At 43.8% G+C, this 25475-nt stretch overlaps 1 protein-coding gene across 1 annotated transcript in view; it reads left to right on the top strand.

The window, feature by feature from the left end:
* LOC144768599 (uncharacterized) overlaps positions 1-25475 on the top strand; it is a 149447-nt gene that overhangs the window by 3555 nt on the left and 120417 nt on the right. The window lies entirely within an intron of this gene.

The following is a 25475-nucleotide window of genomic DNA, read 5'->3' as shown; positions in this document are numbered from 1 at the left end:
GAACATTGTGTTGTATCATGCATGCTGCAAGACTGGTTCTATAATGGATAAGAACAAATCGGTACATGAAGTCTGTGGAGTGGTGGTTCTATGACTAGTTTGCAGTGTCAAAGGTCAATGCAATGTAGAGGTTAAGGTGATGTTTGATTTCTGCTCAAAATCCCCATGATTTCTAAAGAGTTGTTTGAACTGAATTTTATGAAAACAATGAGTTTTAAAGCAAACATTGGCATAGCCAATAGGTCTCACCTATGCAAGAGCTATTACCTTTGCCATGCTGTTGTGCAACAAGTTAGAAAAGTGCTCTATGAGACATCCAGCGCTGGCCACCTCATAGCACTTTTTCCCTTATAGTGGGTGGGGGTGGGTAACATAGACAACGTGAAGGATGGGGAGTAGGAGTGAAATAACCATCATGGACAAGGGCAGGTGAGGGGGAAGAAGCAACACAGTGAAGAGGGTGGGGGTGGAAGGAGCAACATGGAAAACAGGCAGGGGGGAGGTCGGAAGGGAAGAAGCAACACGGACTACATGGACAAAATAAAATTAGTACCTCAATCACAGCACGATCAGGGAAAGACAGCAATCAAGCAGGAGCAATCAGTACTTCAGCCATGCTACAGCTGAAAGCAGAGGAAGTGAAGCTGGCAGGAAAATGTGTGGTATCTTCTAGTTGTTGGTGACAGGTTATACCTTTGTTCATTAAAACAGTGGTAGGATCTATTCTAGAATTCTGGAGAGCTTGGAAAGTAAACTTACAGCGTTGATACAAGAGCCCCCTTGTCATCCTTATGTTACAGGGAGGCTGCTTGGAAACTATAAAGGGAGCTGAGCACTATGTAAAATCCGAGATAAGGTGGGAAGTGTGTATGTGGCGGGGGAGGGTAGCACTTCCTACTGAGAGATGCACTAGAAGGTTTGCTAAACACATCAGTTGGAAGAGGCCTCTTACTTAACTTTGAATTCATTTGTCCGGCTTTAAATGGAACAGAGTTGGAAAGTCTCACCTGGGCTTGACTCTAGGAGAGTCTTACAAAGTTGCATGGATCTTGCTTTTTGTAGCTGTGGGTGGTAGAGTGCATACATTAGACACACAATAGCCTTTCTCTTTCAGGAGTGGGACTCTTCTCAGACAAACATTTTTAAATAAATATAACTTGCCCCAGTGCAGGTTGCTTTTTTTTTTTGTTCTGCCAACCCCTCGAGTATCTTATTTTGGTTAGTGCCACTCTGTTGGACCTGATGATCTGTGGCAACATTCCTTCATTTATTTGTCTTAAGATCCTGAAAATAAAATATGTGGAGTGCTTGAAGGACTGGAAGTGCAAACTGACAAGGGATTGGTGGGAACGCAAGAAAAGCAGCTGAAGAAGTGCGAGAAAGAGGAACACAAATGTGAGAGAGCAGACCAGGGAAACAGCTAGAAAAGGCATGCACTCCTGTGGTGTGCTTAAACAAAAAGAAAAAAGTAGTGTCTACAAAATATGAGCAGTGAAAGGACACAAGGAATGCATCCATGCCCCATGGGAGGGACAAATTCAAGAAGAGGATGGAAAGCCTACAGAATCTGGCAAATGAGAGTGACCATGAAGCCAGCCAATGGTAAGCAATGGGCGGGCTCAAACCCCACTGGCAACTAACCATATCTCTCGCAACAGGCAGTGCATGTGCTGTCTTTGGCGGGACCTAAAAATCTCTTCCCACCTTGCTCCTAAAATTGACCCTTAAAAGTGGCCTTCTGAAAAATTTACTTTGACCTAAAACTTCCGATTACCTCTCCTTTCTTTGGAATGGCCTTCTCATTAATTTCCATACTCTGCTTGCCTCCTTGCTGTGAGCACAGCCTACTCTGGGTTGCATGCTTTGCTGCTTTAATCTCTGTTATTGTATTTTTGCAAATTGCCCGCCCCTCATGTCATAGATTACAACATCTCCTTCATTCCCCTGCAATACAATTATACCCTTTCCACCAGTCATTTGCATTAGCTCACATATCCCTACTAAGGATCACACCTAACTCCTATCAACGTAATCTACCACAAAGAAACCGGAGTAAATGCGTTGAATGGATTCCTGAGAGCACAAGACTAATCCCAGTAATCACTGGATTAACCATTGACCTTGTGTCCTGCGGTAGCTTGCTACTTGACGTAAAGCATCCTAATGCCAGGTCCAGTGTATTAAGCTGTAAATAATATAATGACAATACATACATACACTGCAGCTGTAAATAAATGCAATAACAAGTCATACATATACTGCAGATGAGGGGTCTGCTGCCACAGTGCCCAAAAGCCAGCAAGCAAGCATTGACTGAGGGAAAACGCTCAAAGTTGCTCAGAAGAATTTGCCTTAGCTAATCATATGCATAGGTGAACCTCCAGTGAAAATGCCCACCAACTGATTGGCTTTTAGCTATTCCAGTGCTATAGCTCCGTAACATTTTGTAATTCCAATTCTGCTACTTCAGCCGCGGCCCAGTGACAGGAGACGTTATATGCCAATCGGTACATTCCATTTATGGCCATTGCTTGCATGCAAGTGCTTTTATTATTGTTGTGAGTTTCAATAGATTGAGTATTTTTTTCAGTAACAAATCACGTCCTTTTCTGTCCTTTTTAGGATGAGCCTAGCGCATCACGCATGCGCTGCTCTAGGAGATGACCTTTTGGAAATGTCTGCACTTTCTTAACACTCATGCGGGTGGCGGCATCCGCCTTCCGGGAGCGAGCAGGTGCGCACAGGGTGCCATCTTTTCTGTATCATGTTTCCAAGGGTCGCTTTCACTTTCGTGGCCGCGCTTGTTTTGGTTTACGTTCTTAGAGAGGGCTGCTATCTTTTGAATGCTATTTCTAAAATGGCCAATGTTTAGTGCAGTGATTTTGTGATTTGTTTCTGGACGTTCCTTTTCGTGGAACATAATTGGAATGACTTTATTTCAGTTGAATTCATTTAATCCTGTTTTCGTGCTTTTTGTTTGAACAGATTGTCATTTCACCTGCATTTCAAAGCTCACAGTTGCATAACAGGTTGACCAGCTGTGCCTCTTGAGAAAGCCACAGAGCAGCCAGTCTTCGCTGGTTTCTAAGACGTGAGAGCAGAGTCGAGGTGGAGGGGCGTTGGTGGTGACTCAAGACCCCAATGTCCGATTAAGTCATGATGTACAAGGAGATGCCTATGCAAGCCCAACATCACACGGAGTGTCACTGTGGTGATGATATACACGAGTGCAACGTTAGGCATGGATCCAGGGGTCCTTTAGTTTCTGTCTTTATCACCCCAAAACACATTGTCGACCCTCTAGTGCACTTATTCACATGGCACGCGGACCTCAGCTCCATAAAACGCACTGACACATCTTCTCTCTGTCCCCGCCCTACCTCAAAAAACATGTGGTCTGGAGCTATCTGCCCTGCGTCACAATATTACACAGGTGTATTTTCTGGTTTTTCACATTTGTGAAAGCTTTTGGGCCGTTCCTTCTTTTTTTCAAGAGAGATAACATAAACGGGAAATAGAAACCTAGGACCGGCAGCTCGTCGGCCTATTAGCATTCAGCACGCACAGAGCACGTGCTGGTAGCGTGTATCACCCAGCCTGACCTTGTTCTAATCCTTCCGGCTCCAGTCCAGGCAAACAGGTTCTTTGAACAGAGTGGAGCAGCTGCTCTGAGGGAGGGCTGAGGACGCTCATGTGAACCCACTCACGACTGCCCCTGACCCGCACTGGATCCCATGCTCCTCAGCAGGTGCAGCTGACCAAGAAGACCTCTTCTTTAACCTGTTGAAACTAGACTACAATGTCACCACCAAGAGCAAGCGTGCTGCAGAGCGCGCTCCACTGAAAATCAATGGACTAAACCAATTCAGCGCTGTCAGTGCACAATCAGTGGTGGATGGGGATGGACGGAGTTCCCCCACAAAACTTAGAAAGAGGACTCTGTTTCCCTAAAACCAGACTGAGATGTGTCAATGTGTGCCCCAGGCACTGAATCTGCTTGCATTTGTAAACTATGTAAGCATATAACCTCACATCAGGATGTTACACCCCACATGCAGCATCCCATTTATTTGTGTGACTGGCCCGAAGGGTTATTTTTTATTCTCTTATCTCAGGAAGATAGAACCTGACACCATTAAGCTTTCTATTGTCTAAATACACTTAAAACGTGATACACTTTTGTGCGTTGTAGCTAGAGTGGTGGGGCGGGCTGTAGTCCGGGTTGGTGGAAGTCGACAGATGACGGGATAAGTAATATTAAATAAGTAAATAAAACCACTTACCTTGCGCTGGTGATGCGGCAATAGCAAGGTAAGTGGTTTTACTTACTTATTTATTTAATATTACTTATCCCGTCATCTGTCGACTTCCACCACCCCCCATCCTGCCTGGGCCCGTCCCGCCTCACCGATGTTACCTGTGTGAGCCGCTACTGATAGAGCGATGTCAAATGTTGCCAGTTACTAACTTTTTATATTACCTGTGTGTTTTGGGGTAGTTAACTAGAGAAAGCAGTTTTTTCTCAAAGTATAGTTAGCAACGAGCACTTACAGGAATTAGAATGTTTAGTTTTTTTTTGTTTTTTTTAACCTTACATAAATTGTTGCTAAAACAATGGGGAAGACTGTTTAATGTATGTGATTTTGTGGCTGCAGTATTTACCATGTTTGACACAAATTGCAGATTTCATGAGGAATGTTTCGAGCTCAAATGGTTGAAATATAGAGAATGTGCTGCTTAGTTTGCATTTTTAGGGGTTATGATAAGGTAAGCAAAAATTAAAATAGGGAGTGAAGAGGTAGTGCTTAAAAAGCACTGGGGTGGATGCACCCTCCTCCAGTCAATGGTATATTCAAACAACAAGATCCACCTCTAACAGGTTTTCCTGTGAGCCAAGATATGACAGGCATACACAGTGTTTGTTAAAATACCCCTCACACGTTGGCAGAGACTTTATAAAACAAAATAAGACTTTTTTTCAGTTCTAAAAGTCTTCACACTTCAAGGTGCCATGAAAATGTGGTTGAATATTCATTATGCAGTGTTCTTGGTAAGTCCATTCTCACTTTTAGTTTAGTGGGTTCTAACACCAAGTCATTGGATTCACAGCTATTGGCATGTACTGAATTAAACATTTTATAACATAGTTAAAAACTGCCTTAATATGTATTATTTGAGAATTGTGAAAATAGTTATATGTATACAAGTCATAGATCAACTTTAATCGACTGTTTAAGCAACAGAGGTTTAGTAATGGTCATCTTTAATACACCTGCTGTTACTTGGTGTGTTTAAATAGGAAACAATGCATTTGTACAAACTTTTGCCAATGTTGTTCAACCCATTTTATTAGATAACACTTGCTCTGTATTATTTTGCTGGCTTTATCAGGCTGTTACTTACCCATTAATTTGATGTGATGTTTACAGAAAAAGAAATAGTACACCTAAAAGAATTGATTGTTGTACAGCTTTAAAATATTAATGAAGACACTAATTTACACTGACTCTACAACATTATATACCGTTCTGCCCAAATAATAACAACTGATCCAAACAAATTCAAATGCATCCAAGTCTGTCACCTCTTTGGTAGGTGGTCCGGGTAGTAAAAGTGGACCTTTGACAGAATTCTGTAGTATGAACTTGTATTTCATAATACTTTTTACTGTCTATTTGTGAAAAGTGTTTGTTTCAGAATGCATGTATTGACTTAAGTTTCATTTGTACATATGTGTGAAATGTTGGCTAGGAGTTGGGGTTGGGTAAAGCTAGTAGTATTGTCCGTTATTTTTAAACATGTTAATCATTTTTAAATGGTCCTTACACAAAAGCAAAAAAGGGCAGAATTACTTGAAATCATGCCTTTTAACATTTGTGTCATCCGGTAAATGGCAGACATTTATTCTTTTAACAGTTACTTATTACAGAACCAAACCTATTTCCAGATCCACATAGAATTCTGTAAAATGAAATATTTTTATGAATAAAAAAAAAAAAAAAAAAATACCCCTCACACACCAAAAGGTCCCTTGGTGTCAAGCCGCGGACGAGGGAGGATGCGAGGAGAACTCGAGGTTGAATGGAATTTTCATTTACCCCTCATTCCTGATCGGCTCATGGGGCATTGTCTCCAACATATTTCAGCCCACGAATCAGTAATACTGTTAGGGCTCTATAAACTGTAAATTAATTGCATACCACATAGGTATTAGAATATCCGTTTCACCTGTATATACACATAACACACATTGATGGCAACATTAGTGAGTGATAGAGGGATCTGACCCCGTCCTGACGAAGAGGCAGGTAGCCTCGAAACATGTTGACACCATCAGGAGAACTAGCTCGTTGACAAGCTGTGTTTTTCTCCGCCACACCAATTTTTAACAATACCAGCCTATGAGTAATAAAGAATTTTTTTGTTTTCAAAAGGCCAGGTATTCTTTTAACCTCACTTTTCCTATCACTTTTTGACCCTACTTACACTCACAACAATACACCTTACATAGCACTTACAATATCTGAGTGCTCCAGCGTAGTCGCTAGTCGTAGCACGCCCCATCCCGCAACGGGGCGGGAAGACCCTGATGATGAAGCATGACACTAAGGGACCTTTTGGTGTGTGAGGGGTATTTTAACAAATACTGTGTATGCCTGTCATATCTTGGCTCACAGGAAAACCTGTTAGAGGTGGTTATGATAAGCTAACCTGGCTTTTTAGGTTTCGCCTGGCATCCGCTGCGCAGCAGCGTTCGCGCAGGCGAAATCTTATGTTAGAACAGTACGGGGGCTTTGTCCCGCCTGCTCTTCCATTGGCTAGCTCCATAAAGGGAGGCTAGCCATTGGAAGAGAGATCTGTCCGTCTTTGCCGGAGCAGATTCGTGGGCGTTCCGGCGATTTTTACTCATCCCGCCCCTTTTTTGACGTCATGCAGCGGTGGGCCATTGTGGGTGTTGTCTTATTTTTTGTTTTCTCACTATGTTTGCGGCCGCCATTTTTTTCATGGAGCTGGGGCGGGCGGGTTATTTCCGCGCTGCTCCCTTCCCTTTGCCCTATCTTCCTCTCATCTTTTCTCTTCCCTTCCTCCATCCTTGTCCCTTCTCTCCTTCTCCTGATCTCGTTCCTTCCCTCTATTGCCCTCTCCTCGGTCCCTCTCCCCCACCCCTCCTCCCCTGCTCGCGCCCAGTCTCCTCACTTCTCTCCCTGCCTCACGCGGTGAAGATGTCTCGGCTCGCGCTCTGCTCCTGCCTCCCCATCCTCCTCGCCCTGCTGGGCTCCGGCGACGGTGAGTACCTGGGGTGCCCGAGTGCCTGTCCCACCCAGGGAGTCGTAGTAGCAGGGGTAATGAGTGTGGGGGGTCCTTTTGAAGCCTATCCAATCTTTAGCTGTGCCTGTCCGGTTAATCTCCCGGTGCGAGCGCCCACCACATCATCTCCCATCTCACCGCTATGCAAGGGCTCGGGAGGGGCTGGGTGATAATGAATGAATGGATGAATCCCAGCGGGTCCCACGGAATCGTTCATTATCAGACTGATGAGGTGCACGCCATTCCGTCATGGTAGTTGATTCTGTCAGGTACTGGAGCAGTGTTTAAAAACAATTCATTGTTGAGACCAAAGCTCTGTGGAAGTCACGGCATCTCTTCCCGTCCGTCCACCGTCTCAAACCATTCTTTACAGGCCCGAGTCCAAAGCGAGCCAAATTCAAACTGCATTTCCCAGAATGCACCGCCATGATAAATGAAACCACAGCTTGGACACATGCACAACTGCCATGCCAGGCATGACATTACATGGCGACCTTACACCTGTTAGAGTTAGTACATCTACTCGAGAGATTTGCCTCGCCCATTGAAAATATGCTCGTTAAAAATGTGATATCATAGAACAGAAATGCACATTCCAACGTTGCGCTAGTTCTTCCATCTGCCAGATAAGACTTGTAGTGCAGATGTATGGGTTTTTAGTTAAATAAGTAACACTGATATGGGTGGGGAAATTAGAATTGGCATTTAAAATGCAATTGATCTCGCATTTGCAATATATATTTTTTAATATGGTAGCTGTGGGGGTGTAGGGTTAAACGCGCTAGTGTGTGTGGTATAAACAGTATGGGCTTTAAATGTGCAGTCTGGAGAGTTTTTCTTTAGCGTCTAGATGCGCTGGAGTTGTTTGTAGTAGAAATAAACTGCAAACGTTTGCTGCAGGTGGTAAACAGCACAATTCTGTGGCTTAACATTTGAAGGGGACATTAAGCACCTTGGCCGATTTTCATCCATTTACACCTTTTACGTAAAGCGGGCGCCAAGGTGGAGACAGACGTTAGCGAAAGGAAGAAGACGAACAAACTTTACTTTCGGCGTTTAAAATTAAGCAAGACATCACCATAGTCGTAAAGATCTATATCGCGTTTACATCCGGCAGATGTGCAGTGTTTAGGCTGAAGATGCAGTTAATTAGTGCACTTCAAGGGATTGATGAATTCCTTCTAAGGCCAGGAGCATTTAAAATACACTAAAGAAGAATAGGCAGCCTGGGGCTTTAAATGAACGCAAAGATGCGCTGAAGAAGAAGAGGCAGCAAAGCAGGATGCTTCAAATGCGGGGGCGTGGTTAGATGTGGCTGATTAGCTCCTTATTGTATAGATGCAAAAACAGCTAATAATGTACCCAATTATCGAACCGAAGAGGTCTCTCACTCGAAACGTAGCATACTTATGAAACACAATGTGAGCATATTACCGTAAACAATTACTGGTCATGGATGGTATTCCTTATAACAACATGCACTTTTAAAATAAAATAAGCATCTGGGGATAGTTTCAAGTAAAGTCCAAATAAAGACAACAGATTCCACTAGCAGGCTCACCGCTGTATTTACACGTGATGAACAGCTGCCTGTTCCAGGGTGGGCGTGGAGAAAATGCTTATTAAACTCCGGATTTCATCTTCTGAGACTGCGCACCTGTTTTAGACCCCAATGCTTCAGCACGAGTTGATGTCCTAAAGAATGCTGCAGTCGTAATCTGACATGCATAGTGTTGTTTGCCTGTGGTTTAAATTGGGAACTAGTAGTTAAGCCTTGTTGCTGCTCCCTATAACTAGACCTGGAATTGAGTTAGAAGGCATCACGCAGGTGTTAACAAAAACCTGGCCAAAAAACGTCAGTGTCACTGTATACTTTATCATTACTAACCGTTACATACTATACCCTCTGGGCCCCGCTGCAATGACACTAAGTAAAACCAAAAACAGGGAGAGGGAAAGAAATCGTTTTATTATTAAATGTTAATTTGTTCTTCTATTTTCCTGGACAAGTTTTATACAATGTTATTTTAGCCTCCGCTTTGACGAGTATCTATCTGTCTGTCTATCCTTGCCTACTCACTTCTTTTCCTCACTGTTTACCTCTTACCAATTGCCACCATTTATCCCTGCAACCATCCACCCACGCTTCATCCATCCATTCGTCCGTCCGTCAGTCCATCCATCCATGCAGTCATTCATTCATCCGCACATCCATCTCTCTTTCGGTCGTTCTTTCCTGCCTACCTTCCTCTTTCCCTACACCCCTCATTGCATCCACCTGTCCATCAATCAGTCCAATCACCCACCTATCATTATATTCGTCATAACTCCCACACATATTAAGCTACCATATTCATTCACTTTTAACTCACGTTTAATATCAGTATTCACTGAGGGCTCTATTCTTATCTACATTAAAATAAACTTGAAAATAACTTGTGGCTTCCGAGAGGACTAATCTTCATAAGCATGCTCGTCCCTTCCGAGTGCTGGATGCTGACTTGTAAAAGAATTACACACCAGGTGCCCGCCAATAGTGATTTCTCAAACAGAACCTAGTTATGATGGTTGTTTTGAGATCTGGCCTTTCAGGCAGATTTAGCCGTATCACCAGTCTACTGTTTTTTTTTTTGTTCGGTCTGGCCTTTAAGACATTTGTTTTCTCTAAACATTTACCTCATAATCTATCCACTTAGAGGGGCTTTGGTCAGAAAATCTTCTTCGTAAATCTGTTTAAAAAAAAAACAGCCATCAAGTCCAGACCTATTGGTTTTGCCAAAGCTTGTTTGCTGGTGTTTGTCTAGTTTCTGTCTAGTGTTTGTCTGTCGAGCAGTCTTTTCTCCTCCGCCTTTACTCCCCTCTCTCCCCTTCAGTCTTCAGAGCTTGTTGCTTCCATTCCCTCTTGAAGCCGGCTTCTCTCCTTAACTCCTCGCTGCTGACATCAGCCATTCGTACCTCCGCTCTCGGCTCACGCTGTCTCTTCTCCTCTGCCCTTTTGCACTCTCTCCCTTTCAGTCTTCAGAGCTTGTTTCTTCCATTCCCTCTTGAAGCCGGCTTCTCTCCTTAACCTCTCGCTGCTGTCATCAGCCTCTCATACCTCCACTCTCGTCTCATGCTGTCACTACAGCAGTCTCTACTCCTCCGCCCTTCTTACCTCTCTCCTCTTCAGTCTTCAGAGCTTGTTGCATCCATTCCCTCTCGAAGCCGGCTTCTCTCTTTAACTCTTTGCTGCTGACCTGAGCCATTCGTACCTCCGCTCTCGTCTCATGCTATCACTCCAGCAGTCTCTTCTCCTCCGCCCTCCTTCCCTCTCTCAAAGCTGCCAACTTTATAGCTGGAGAAGCAGGTTCAAGTCTTGTTATTATAGTCCAATTTAAATTTTTTGAAGAATGCAGTTCTACCGCTTATATTTGTCCATCGGCCTCCCATTTAGTTGTTCCCCAAATCCTTTTTGTCTCGAGAAAGTGAGGTCATGTCGTCGTGGTTAGAGACGTAGTAAAGTGACAACTTGAAACCTGCGTTGAATGTGTGTGGGGTTCTGTGTGTGTGTGTGGGGTTCTGTCTGTGTGTGTGTGGGGGGTTCTGTCTGTGTGTGTGTGTGGGGTTCTGTCTGTGTGTGTGTGTGGTTCTGTCTGTGTGTGGGTGCATGTGGCTCTGTGTGTTGCTCTGTGTGGGTGCAAATGCAATAGGTCTCACATTTGCGAGAGATTAAGCTATTGGCATTGTAAATGACAATGCCATTTATTTATCTATTTTCAAAATCAACACATAAATAAAAATGTTGTCAATTACAATGCCAATAGCTCTAACTTTTGCAAAGGCGAGACCGTTGCATTGTAAATGCTTGTTAATTCCAGTAGCCCTGACACGTGTATAGCTCTGCAGAGTTGTTTGAGGACTGTCACGACAGCAAAATCATAATTCACCGTTCCCTGTAAAATATTTCTGTTACCACTGTATTCTTTGCAATAAAAAGCACCTAAGCATGAAATATATATGCATATATAGTATAAACATGATGTAAATACTTACTTTAAAAGGAAAATCCAGCTAGGGAATATGTTGTTGGATATGGAAGGTTAAAAAAGGCTTCTCCAACGAATACCTCAGGAGCTACAGTTAGCTCTCGGATGTTTGTTCAGTACCAAAGTCTCAAGACAAGGCGTTGCTTTGGCCTGTCAGACTCATCCAAAGGCCTTGATCGCTTAGTCCTTGCTGCATGCATGTGACGTCACCAACTCCACTTATATGCGTGGCAAGCCCCGCTGCAAGCTTGGGCAGGCCTGGCCCCATGGTCATCACTGACTCCTTTGGGCCTCTGCAGACTTTCCAGGAAACCCGTACATCGGCTCTGAAAAAATGCAATACCTAATTTTTTAGGTCTCGCCTAGACAATAATGCCTTATTGGTTATATATAAGGTAACAAAAATGCTCATGACACTTTTTTATTATAACTTTTCAACATGCTGCACAGCACCCACGCTGCTCTACAACGTAGCTTAAAGACATTGGCAAAGCCAATAGGTCTAGCTAAAGACTTATATGGTTTTGAAAGCGAGACCTATTGGCTATGCTAATGCTTGTTGGGTCTTGTACTGATTACGTGACCACATGGTCACGTGGCCACATGGTTTCTGAGTTTGGTATTTCTTGTGGGACCAATCACTATATCCCATGTAGCAGCGCAAGGGACCTCCAAATTTAGCCTTATCCATGACTACATGAGGAGTGTCGCCGGCAAGTCATGGGAGAACATTGCTGTCCCGAGGTAGATAAGGGTGAGAGGCACAGCTTGCATTACATTTTCAATTTCTGCAAGTCCCGGTTGGATGTCATCGCAAACCCCCTCAATTGTCTCATTTTGGATACGATCAAGGGTCCTGGAAATGTTGCTGCTGTTGGGTGGTTACAAGGCCTGGTTGATGAAGTGTCCCAGCCTGCCAAGCTGCTTATAGAACTGCGGTGGAAACGTCTGTGACCATACCACAAGTGGGATGACAATAGTGACTTGCTTCGTATTAAGTGACGCGAGTGTACCCCTTCGGTAAAATCCTCAAGCCGGCAAAGAATGCTCAGTGCAACGAGATGAGCGAACTCAAGTAGAAGTCTTTTCAGGATGATTGTCTTGTTTAATGAGGTCAGAAAGTGCTGGAGCTTGAATGCATGCGCATACAAAGACAGAGGCCTGGAGTCTCACTCATTGCGAGTATGAATCACATCTGGAGGTTTAGTTGAACTGTCACTCCTGGTAGGAAGGTATAGAACCAGACTTCTAATAAATGGGGCTCTCTATAGAGCCCTGCTGTGCGCAAAGCAGCTCCTGGAAATATAGAGACTGCAGGAATCCCACCTACCACAGGGCAACCCTCCAACAGACCCTTCTGTTCACAAGAGGGTCTGATTCAGACACATCACGGCAAATGTCTTGGAGATAATAACTGGCAATATTCAATCTCGACGGATGAATTGTTTTAATAATTTTACTGATGTTAATTTCCACGTTGCCTTCCATGTCGAAGGTTGTGGGTCATCACTTCCTATCAAGTCATCACATATCTTAACGAGGACTCGTCCATATCTCGAGGGCTTTCCAGAGCAACATGGCTCTTCTAAATTACTGTCTCGTGATGTAGTTGCCAGGTGACCCAGTGTCATGTGTGACCCCTTCAGGCAGTCCTTTCTCTTTAGTTAGTAGCCTTTTAACAAGTTTCAACAAGGACTTAAAGTAGGCGTATTTTATTCTGCTTTTTATATTTTTTATAATCCTCATCTACCCTCCATCCAATTTTCGGAAGTCCCTTGTAGCCGTACCCAATTAGATACCAACAAAATATAACATGGTTAACATGGGAGCTCTCAGCAGCTAGGCTTGGGAGGCGCTTCATGCCAAGTAGTGTTTCCAGAATTATTGACCAGCATAATTGTGGAATGTGTGAAGCTTGTGAGGTGTGTTGTACGCCAAGGACATAGTTCAAATGCAGCTCATGCAGGCTGGTTTGCGTAAACTGAGGCATAGATGGGCAAAGTCAAAGATATTTGAAGATTTGCCGGCGTACCGTGTGTGAAGGCTATGGAAACTGGAAAGAAGGATGAAAAAGTCGGCGCTCTGAGGTGTGGTCATGTGAAGAAAAGTGTGCTGAAGCAGCACTCATCGTTGGATGTGACAATAGACAGACACACATACGCATACTTTCTTTTTATAAAGAACTAGCAGCCCGTCCCGACGTTGTCCGAGTATGAAATAGAATGTGTGTAATGTGTGTATTCAGATACAGTCATTCGCGTGTTCCCCTGCTTGAGGCCCAGCTGCAGCCCTGGTTGATGTTAGCAGGCGCGTGTCCCCCCCCCCCCCGCTTGAGGCCCAGCTGCAGCCCTGGTTCATGTTAGCAGGCGCATGTAATTAATGTAGTGATCCGCCGCCTGAGCCCGGCTACAGCCCTGGCTGATGTTAGCAGTCGCGTGTATATTTGGTTTAATGTGATAGTTCAGTAACAGCGCGCATGAGAGGCTGCAGTAATTGTCCCCGCAGACACGCTCAGTCGCGTGTGCCCCCCCTTGAAGGCCAGCGGCGACCGTCTAACAATTAGAATTGTGTGAGTCTTGAATGATTGTTTCCCGCTGTTCTTATTTTCTTATGACCCACACCGACGCTCTTCGGCCCAGAGTGCTTTTTAGACACACCCAGGCCAAGCCACACACTGCGTTCGGCCCTTTCAGACGCACCCAGGCCAAGGCACACACTGCATTCGGCACCCCCAGTATGTGTGAGACAACGGGCAGTCCCCCAAGGGAGTCTTGCGAATGGTTACTTACCACGCTTTGAGGTGAACGCCTTTGTGACGCCCCCAGCACACGGCCACAGCAGACGATCTGATTAATGTACGACCCAGATGGCATGAAGTGAGGAACGTAGCACACGCCCCCAGCGTGCCCCGTGATGCGGCGCAATTGCGTAATTGGCGCTTCACATGGCATGAAGGGCGGACACACGCTCACAGCGCAGACACACGCCCACAGCGTTTGTCACTGCCCCAGCGTGTCACGCCCTCAGCGTGCCTCTTAATGCGGCGAAATAACACGACTCACATGGCAATTAAGGGCGGAACGTACCACACGCCCCCAGCGTTTGTCATTCCCCCAGCAAATGCCCACAGCAGAACGCAGACATGCCCACAAGGGACTACTTTGCCTATGTCCTTTTGCTGCAACTGCTCTTTCCAACGCTGTATTGGGTGTTGTGATTGGTGCTGTGGTTACTGAGATTACCTGCCTCGAAGGTTTGGGCTCTCTCTTTATAATATTAGTATGGATATATAACGGTAACTGTGCCATAATGTATGTTGCCATGAACATATTTTAGTGACACTAAGCATGAGGACGAAGGCCGAGGAGTTTGTGAATGCCAACTGTATGTTTATATTGCATATGTATTTAACAGCAGTTATACTGCAAAAGATGTTTTCTTTCAAAAGGGGAAAGGGTAATTTAAACAGTAAGTGAATGACTGTTCTGTTTGTAGTAAAAACAAGATAAAAGTATTTAATTACGTAGTTAAGAATACAGTAATAGAACAGACTGGATATTGAATAATAGACAGAAGCCAGGATCCCAGATACTATAGCCTTATTGCCTGCCGTAGAGGGCTATACCGGCTATTAAAGGCCCTCTCCAGCGTTAAAGGCCCGAGCCGAAGGCTTTTACAAGGTAGAGGGACTTTAATAGCCGGTATAGCCCAGCTACGAAGGGCTATAAGGCTATTAGAACATTCTGCCACCAGAAGGTAGAATGTTCTAACAAAAAAAACCAAAGCCTTATGGGAGCGTGACTGGATTGGAATCCCCTCAGGCTCCCTGAAGCCTTTGTTCACAGCCAGAGCTTGGAATGTTGGATCTCCAGCCATTTTAAGCCCAGAGCACCCCATTGTTTTCAATGGAGTGCCCAACATTCCAATGTTCTAATTAAAGATATTGCCTACACGGTAGAGCTAACAATGCACCTTGACTGCTTTTAGAATGTTATGGTTTTGCTTTCCTTTCACACATAGACTGTTAACCCTTTAAGTGCAGGTGTCGAGCAACTGCCAAAGCCCATACTCCCTCCCCATTGCATCTGCTGTTGTTGGGGATGGCTGTAATGACCCTTCAGGTCTCAGCAGGAGGGCGATCCCCAAGCAGGGATCCACTAGCTCAACATGTTGGGGGAGGGGGTAGAGAGTTAATTTTGATTCTTTTGTCATAGTTTTGACATATGGGTTGGCAGAGTCGGAGTTAATCCAAATTTGCTCCTTCTTGCCATGGTGTATAGTTGCACGAATCAGGCCTGTGCTCTTCCTCCCAGAGAAGCCAACTAAATCTAGCGATTTTGAAAACTAGACACCCTTGGGACTTTAGGGTGGTGTGCCTTGCATGGATCCCACAATGTTTTTTACTCACAGTGCCCTGCAAACCTCAATCTTTGCCTAAAATCATGCAATTTCCTCATCTCGGTGAAGGAAAGTTCCAGAATCTGTGGGGAATCACAAATTTGGGCCTGGGCTGGATGGCCACCCAGGGAAACCTACCAAACCTAGAAACTTCTGAAAGCAAGACACACAGGGAAGGTCAGGGTTATGTGCCTCAAATGGATCCCTCAGAGCAAACACAAGGAAATGATAGACGGAGCGCTGAAACTTTTCAGACACTCACGCCCAGTCACAGATCTGGGTTGAATCCATCATCATTCTTTAGCTCACTTTGCCACCTCAGTTCAGACCCATCTATATGCAAATCAGTCTTGACCCTGTGCCTCATGGGAACAGCCCAGCCCGAACTGGCAAGCCAGGTTTTCCTTGGACCGGAAACAAGCATCCTGGGACCGGTTTCGGGGTAACACCCCTCTTCAGCCAGGCTAGCTTGATTCCAGTGGCAAAGTGGGCAAGGGATCCACGTCCGGGCATACCCTGCCAATTTAGGGTGAACAAAGCAAACACACGCAGATGATGGACAGAGCACTGAAACTTCTATCCCACAACAATTTTTTACCCACAGTGCCCTGTAAACTTCGAACCTTGCCCAAATTTGCACATTTTCCTTGTAGTTTTTCTGATGTCAACTTCCAGAATCAGCAGTGATCCACAAAATTCCTACCAGCCAGCATACCCCACTTGATCTGATAAAAATGCTACCCCACTTGTGTGGCTGGGCCTAGCGCAGGCGTCAGGGAAAGGATCAAACTAGGATCCCTACTCATTTATTTACAAACTAAGCACTGTACGCAACATGTTTTAGGCTAGATAACTTAGAAGAGCATAAGGAGTCGCACATAATATCGGGCCACTTGGGTGCAGTTTCCAAAATTAATAAAAAGTCTCACTTAGCTTGAGCATAATTGTGGTGCATTCCTGAAAATGCTAAAGCAAACAACTGAACGTATCTGTCTACGTTACAGTCACAAACTAAAATCACTGTTTGGTAGCTCCTTCTTGGCAAGTGTTACATGTCGCTACTTTTCTTTACACCCTACAGGTCCCTGTTTTTGCTGTTATTCTTTGATTTTCAATGGAAACACACATTTCTTCAGGGACTGTAAGGGAGATAAAAATGGATACTCAACAGTGTCTGCTTGTTGAAAGAGGAAGATGTTTGTGTTGTTTTCCCTTGCTTTCCTCACACAGTGTTCGGGCACTGTGAATGATCTCACTGCTTTTGAGGCAATTTGGCTGCCTGAACACTGCTAGCTGTAGGACGGAAGCATTGTGAAGTCAGTACTCGCTTGTAATACTCTATTACAACTGAGTACTGGAGTGATTGTATTTTTACAGGCTCATTCTTATGTCAGAACATGCCAGCAATAAAATACAAAATAAAATATAATACACAATTAATTTATAGTTTGGCTGCTTTTGTAACATGCCACATTATAAAAAAAACAATATTTCACAGGGAATCATGAAATATTTTCTGTATTTTGTGGAAATTACGTCATAATGAAATTACGTCATAATGAGCTTCACCATTAGACCTCAACAACTTTTTTGCCACAAGGTATACATGCCAAATTTGCGTTCTTTTTAGGTCTCGGCCTGCGTAGGCTGCGCTTGCGCAGTCTCGCTGGGGAGATCTTACGTTTTCCAGAGTGGGGCTTGAACCCGCCCCTCTTCTTCATTGGCTGGCTTCCTAAACTGAGGCCAGCCATTAGAGAAGACGGGCGTCTTTCCATTTAAGCCCCGTCTTTTTGGGATTGAAGGGTGTGTTTTTTTAGTTTCTTTCTCTCCTCTTCCCATTGGCTGGAATTTTACATTCCAGCCAATGGGAAGAGGAGAGAAAGAAAAACATGCCCCCCAGTCGGAAAATGACGGGGCGTTTCTCCGAGGCATTTTCTGCTGGACCTCGGAGAAACATGGTGGTGTGGAGCGCTCCTCTCTTGCCTTCAGGGCCCTCCCCAGGGCTCTCTCTACTCCCACGAGGGCCCTACAAGCCATGGGGCACGTTGGAGAGGCAACCATCATCAGTGATGATGCGTCATATCACAATTAACAATATGTATTAAAAACAATACTGTATTGGTAAAATAACCACGCTAATCAATCCACTTTATCCTTTAAAAAAATGAAAAAGAATGATTACTTTTGAAGAGCTCATTTTTAATCTAATGAATGAGTTCTTGTTTTCACTGATTTGCTAAAGCAGTCCACTCCGGTTGCTTCGCTACAAGGTTTTAAACCTATTTCCCCTGTCTGTCTTGCATCATTCCTTCTAAAATCCGTATGCGGCACAGCTTCGACATGGCCGTCTGAGCGCTCTTCCGTGCTACACCTCTTTTCTCGTCTTGCTGGCCATCTCTATGATCCTCGGCGGAGGGAGCGCCTCTATGACTTCATTGCCATGTCTTCCGCGGAATGAGGTTGGTGGACATCGGGTTTGAGAGGCGCTTCAGGGGGCTACAGCTTCCAGCGCTACCTCCCGGGGTCCGCAGGAGGATCACGAACATCTTGGAGCTTATTTTGTGGACCGAAGTGAGTGTGGAGCTCTTTTGAGGAGATATGGGCCGCTGGTTGGGGAGAGGGTTAGGTCACGACTGGGAGAGGCTCGGCTCTGCTATGCTCTATCGAAACTGTGCTTGAAGTGAAGTGCATGAAATGTATGTTGGGAAAATAAAGACACTAAATCGCTGGCGATCGAAGTTGGTCCGTCTTAGGGGGATAGGGCGATAGCACCTGGAGACGTTGGTCGATCTGTTGATGCCTCCGAATGCAGACGTATAGGGAAATTACATAGGCACCATTCAGCAATTCTGGTATTTTTATTCCACGTCATTTTCGTTCGCTTATATGCAGCTTACCCTTTCCTTTTACAAATATTTACTTAAAACGGACCATACAAAGTGCTGTCAACTATAAACCAAGGCCTGTCAGTTTGGACTTGACAAAGGACTTGTTTGTTTAGGAGTACTTAGATGCTAAGGGCAAAAATGCATATTAGTGTATAAAACTATCTAGGCCGCATCCGGAGACGGGTGGGAGGTTGAGGTATCCCTGTGGAGGAAGATGATATATAACTTGCAGTATTGCACCAAGGGCTTCGGTTAACATTTTAAATCCCGAGGCTGAGTGGTTAGTAAATGCCACACTATTATACTGAAATGGCAATACATGTTTAGCACAATGTAACATGTTACCCGTTACTGACTTTTTGTATTACTTGCATATTTTGGGGTAGTTAACCAGAGAAAGCCACTTTCCTCAAAGTATAGTTACCAATGGCCACTTTCCTCAAAGTATAGTTACCAATGGCTACTAACAGGAATTAGAATGTTTAGGTTTTGTTTACCTTACATAAATTGTTGCTAAAACAGCGGTGAAAGCAGTTTGATATATGTGATTTTGTGGCTGCTGCAATTACAATATTGGTATGGATTTACTGTATTTGACACATATTTTGCAGATTTCACAAATGTTTCGAGCTCAAATGGTTGAAACAAAGAGAATGTGTTGTTTAGTTTGCAATTTTTTTTCTTCATATGGTAACCTTACTTTTTAATCCTAGTAGCCCTGTCAGGTATAAATCTCTGCAGAGTGGTTTGAGGGCTGTCATGACAATAAAATCCATATTTCACAGTTCCCTGTGAAATATAGTATTTACCACTGTATTCTGTGCAATAAAAGCACCTAATCAAGATATATACATATATCGTAAAAACGTGATGCAAACACTTATTGTAGAAGGAACATCCAGGTAGTGGAAATGTTGTTGGAAATGTAAGGTGTAAAACAGGCTTCTCTAACAAGTACCTCGGTTGCTCTTTTGTGTGTAGCCCGGATGACTAAATTAGAAGCTTTTGCTTAAATGAATTAATATGTGGAAATCACAATTGAACAAGTTTCAGAACTCCTAAGCCGATGTTTGGAGAAAAATGGTTTAATATCCATAATCTATTTGAAGCTAATATGTCAATAATAAAGGATGCAGTGTTGGCGAGACGTATTGCTAATATTACCTTAATGCCAGGGCCATTACAATTATGCCTGTTACGTATTACCCATGTACAGGCATTGGACATTGACCAAGCATTTTTTTAGGTCTCAGCCTGCGATGGCTGCGTTGTTTAGGTCTCAGCCTGGGATGGCTGCGCTTGCGCAGTCTCGCAGGCGAGATTTAATGAGATAGAGAGAACATCATTAGCGAGGTTAAGCTCCGCCCCTCTACTCCATTGGCTTGCCTCCTAAATGGTGGCCAGCCATTGGAGAAGAGGTCCTAGTGACGTTCTTCTTTCTCTTTAAGCCCCGTCCTTTTCAGATTGGGTTCCTTGACTTACTGCTAAAGTAAAAGGTTTCTTACCTTCTTTATGGTTTCAGATGGCCCCATAAAGAAGATGAGGAATCGTTTACCCCAGCAGGAAGTCCGGGCGCCCAGTCTGAAAGGGACGGGGCTCAAAGACAAAAGGCTGTGTGCTGTGTCATGGCGAGCGCTTGTTGGAAAATCCCGTACTTCTCTGCTGGCTAGGGAGTCATTAAAGTCGTTCGTTATTCTTTTACTCTGCTTGCCTTGTCACCAGATTCGTGGTTTTAATGTGAAGCCTCTGCCCTCGTTATATCACATATTCTAAAAAAAAAAAAAAAAATTCCTGCTTCAACAGACAGCTGACGTTTCAAAAACACCCACAATGCAGTGTATTTTAATGGAAAGCGGTGCTCATGTAAAGCGCCCTGATACCTTTGGTCGAGTTTGCGCTATATAAAGCACCCAAAAAACCACCAATGCCTTTTGCCCACCAGTGACGGATCAAGAAATCCTTCCTTCATGGTGCATAGTGCCGCCCGCCCCCCGCCCCAAGACATCTCCAAGATTCCACAGGTCGGAAAAAATGTCTGCGCTGCCCCTGTCACCAGAGCTTGAAATTAACCGAGTCTTAAATGAAGTCCACCTCATAGCGCTCCGAATAGGCTGCAAACCCCCATTTTTTTGCCCTATACGAAACTCCTTGAATAAATAAGAATGAAACCTAGAAATGGTGACCCTGGTGCAAAACACTGAGCCTCTGCAGACGCATCGTCACTGTGACGCTGCTCAGCTTAAAAGCACTTTCAGATGAAGTGGTGTTTTGTTGACTTTTTATGGATGTTAATTCAGACGTTGAGCTTTGTCCGCTCACCTGCTTGTAAACGGCGGGGCTGACCTGTGGTCAGTGTGCCTGCTGCAGAGAGGGGTTTGTGCCCTGCAGTCCCAGGAAACGGATCACGAGCACAGTTTGGCTTCAGAGAACGCACTGCACATTCGAAGCTGGTTTGCACCACATTTTCCACTCAGGACCTCGGGGTGTGTCGTGTGTGAATATTATTTTGTTTTTGGGTCTCGCTGGCAATGCTTCCGCAAGGATGCATTTGTCCAGCTGGAGACGTATAGTTATCTGTTACGGGGGAAGGAGGACAAGAGGGTGCACAAGCTTTTCTTGCTGGATTCGTGTGCCCGAACGCGCACGTCGCGTCCCGCGCCGTACACATGCGCGCGCCGACAGACACTCGCTCACACACACACACACCCCCTCCCCCACAGTCACACACACGCACTCCAAGACACATACACACACACACGCACGCACACACACATACACAGCCCGCTCGCCCCCACCCCGCACGCGCGCGCACACACATGTTCCCCCCCCCCTCAGCAACCCACTCACCGGCTTCCTTCGTGCGGCGGCTCTCCTCAGCTGCAGGGCCCGGCAGCAGGACTCTTCTTCCCTCCTTCGGCACCGGGGCGCAGGATAGGCTCCTGCCTGCTCTGGTGCTCCAAACACGGCTCCAATCGCGGCTCTTCCGTGGGAGGCGGGGTAGGCTCCCGCCCTCCTACTTCCTGTTTCCGGTTGTCGCGCCGGCCTGCCTGACTTTCCTGGTCGCATGCCGGCAGAGTCACGAGGATGTTTGATTTGCGGTATTTATTTATTTAGTTATTTATGCATTTTTATATAGCGCGAACTTTACCCGAAGGCGGTATTTATTTATTCATGTATTTATGCATTTTTATATAGCGCGGACTTTACCCGAAGGCGGTATTTATTTATTCATGTAGTTATGCATTTTTATATAGCGCGGACTTTACCCGAAGGCGTCGGAGGCTTCACAACAGGAACAGAAATGAAACATAATGAGAAACATTACAAAAGAACAGGTTGCAAAAACATACGTTACTTACATAAGGTAATAGTGACAATTGTGAGCAAACAAAATACATGAGGTAGTAAAAACTATGAGCAACCAAAAATACATGAGGTAGTAAAGGTAATAGTGACAATCGTGAGCAAACAAAATACTTGAGTAAAAATTGTGAGCAACCAAAATACATGAGGTAGTCAAAAGTGCACAAGAGGAAATGAAAGTGACAAGTGTGCAGTTATAAGAGAAAACAGAGTATGATTAGAGGTATAGTCCTGCAATAAGTGCTAGACACTCAGGCTCAGGAACAAGCGTTACATGGGCGAGGTGGCACTTGTGCAAGTATCAAAGGTAAAGACATGTGAGAGGTAGCAGCCGTGTGTTGCAAGGGCAGAGTGGTGTGTGCATGTTACAAAAGGGCACCGAACACCAGTACATGGAAAATACTGCAAAAAAGCAGACCCTCCAATCACAGGCATACACTGGGAAGGCACTTCCATGGTCATGGAAAGTAGAAATTATCAGTAGTGGGAAGTCTTCCTCACAATAGCAAGAGGACGTGAATTACTTTTGGAGGTGTCTCTGGAGGAGGAGAACTTTGAGGTCCCTTTTGAAGGCCTGGGAGGAGGCGGTTGTCCGGAGCTTTTTTTTTGTCCTCTCGCGGTTTGTAAATACAAAACATATTGCATTACAAATGCTATAGGTATCACATTTGCGAAAGTTATAACTATTGGCATTGTAAATGACAAAGCTATTAATTTAGCTATTTAAAAAAAAAGAAACATAAATAAAAACTTTGCCATTTACAATACCAATAGCTCAAACATTCCTAATGCGAGACCTATTGCATTGCAAATGCTTGTTGTTTTGTTCAGTGCCTGAAACTGGGTTTTTACCCGGGTAAGCGTGCTGCCTGAATCACCAGACGTACCCATGGGGCTCATTGTCGAGAAATCACTGGTCTGCGCCTTTCCAGTGTATTTGAATGGAAAGCATGTAAATAGACTCCTAATGACACCTTGACCAGCTCCATTATCGGTCTGTTTCATCTTATTAACGTCGGACGTCAGCGGCGTCAACATTGCACATTGGCTTCTGATGCTCTGGACAGGTAATCCAAGCGGCGGGCAACAATCGTTGCCCGAATTGTTCTACTTTACCTCTTTGGCAAAGTTATCGAAGTAAACAAAACTGTTGCATTGTAAATGCTTGTTTCTTCAATATAATGGGGATTTCATCAGATTGTCTACTTTTTTAAGTAAATACAGAAAATGTTCTTTTATGTAGGCTGCTTTTGATGTATTCCAAATTGAACTGTGTATATTAAAAAAGTGTGTTCTGCGCGATTGCATGTGCTTGCAAATAGCCTACTTTTTCAGAATTCAGAGAGCATATTCACGATGGAAAACTATTATTACACGATAGAGAAACTTTTCCCATCCGTGGTATAGGTACATTGTTGTCTAATTTCCTCACAATTGATTCGATTCGGCTAGATGGGCTCCCATTGCTGCGGCCTCAGCTTTAATTCTCAAGTGAGTAAATTTAAGGTGGGGCAGTGTTGTGTGTTGATGGATTTAGTTTTAACAGGTTGGAGGACGTTCACCACCTGATTGCAGCAGTCAAGAATTGCTTGCGGACAACCTCCCAGATGTACTCCCAAACTGAAAATAACCTGTTGGCGTACATAAAATAATTTGACCCATATTCTAAGTACATAGTTCAAAGTCAAAGTCAAAATAAGCTTAATTAGGTATATAAATATATATCAATAAAAGCATTCTATATAAAAGACCAATAATCATATATATTTTTTTCAATAGTCAAATTATTTCCCCAAAGTACATCCTCCTACGACCATGTTCCCCCATAAAAGAGTCATATTTAGATACAAATGTAGGTACAAACATGACAATCAATTAATTTTATATTACAGCACATAAGAACTACAAGGCTAAAAACGCATTTATATATATTTTTTAAAATAGATCAAAGTTTTCAAATCAAAGAGTGTACAACCTATTCCGATTCATAAACCAGTGATTCCAAATATAAAAGTTCCTTCCTTCGCTTAATGGCCATTTGAGTGAAGGCAAAACCTGCAGTGCATATTGAAACCTGTTCTAAATTACAAATAAAATAAAAAGCGGTTTTATAGCAGTACAATCTGTTAGAGCTAAAAAGTGGGCGTAGAATTGATTTCCTTAAGTCCCTATAAAAGTTGCAAAACAGTACAAAGTACAGAGTGCTTTGGGCGGATTTACCATCACACGTATCTTTGATGTTAGATGGACATATATTTGCAACAAAAGGCTAATGATATTGTGTGGGGCACCCATCCCCTCCAGCGTTTGCCATAAGATGGTGTGGTTTACAAGGTCAAATGTGCTGGAGAGGTCAACAAAGCATAGATGGAGTAAACCCGCTTTGCCTAGGTGTATTTCCCTATGAGCAATTATAAGTTAACGCACTGCTTTACTGTACAGATTCCCCTTCTGAAACCATATTGGGCTTCGGATAGAATATTTTTATCCTTAAGCCAGCATTCTAATCTGGCTAGCAAGATTCTGCCCATAAGTTTAAATGTGTAATCAATTAGGGAAATCGGGCGATAACATTTTGCACTAGCTCTATTGCCTTTTTTAAAAATAAGGACAATCACACTTTCGGCCCAAGTTGCGGGCAGCACACCATCAGAAATTGCGTTAAAAAGATTAACTAAAATGGGCGACTAAAAGTCAACATTATGTTTAAAAATATCTATAGGAACCCCGTCTGAGCCAACAGCCTTCCCACTTGCACTATTTTGTAGGGCAGATCTAATCTCAACTGCAGTGATAGTTTCAGATTTAATAATTTTTAATAAAATGATATTTCTATCTTTGTTCGTTTTAATGGGTCGTTTTGTGGGGTTGAAAATGTCTTCAAAATGCATTAACCAGTCTTCTGGTGTAACTACAGTATCAACCCTTGCCGATGAATTATCCTTAAACAAGGGTTGATCTATAGTTTTCCAGAATAGGGTGGCGTTCTTGGTCTCAGCTGCTAGGACCAGGTTGCCCCATGCAATCTCTCTAATTTCAAATTGTCTTGCATTTAGGGCTTGTTTATAGCATTTCCTAAGGCTTATAATTGTTTCTCCTTTTCTAGGTTTAACTTTTAAAGCTTCCTTCAGATCTCTATTCAGTTTAGAGCATTGTTGGTTAAACCATTGTGGGCCATAATCTCTTTTATTTTTATCGTACTTGTTTTTTAATTTCATAATTAAGTACATAGTTAATTTTACAAGCAAAATAACCCTTACCGTTGGTATTGGTAAGATTCAGATGCAGATTTACCATGGAATTCCAAGGTATCTCCTCTGAAATGGGGAATAGCCTCCACTATTTGGGGTTTCTGCACCGGTTTACGCATATCATTCCTGAATTTTGGACCAATTTTCATGGACTGATTCATCCAGTTAGGTCCTTACGAATTTGTTCCTGGAAATATCAGTGGTAACTTGGGATTTAGTACTAGCACTTGTGAATTTACGGC

This window comes from Lissotriton helveticus, chromosome 7 (genome assembly GCF_964261635.1).
Source record: "Lissotriton helveticus chromosome 7, aLisHel1.1, whole genome shotgun sequence".
Taxonomy (NCBI): Eukaryota; Metazoa; Chordata; class Amphibia; order Caudata; family Salamandridae; genus Lissotriton; species Lissotriton helveticus.
The sequence above is the reverse complement of the archived record's forward strand: the minus strand, read 5'-3'. Positions and strand labels throughout refer to the sequence as shown.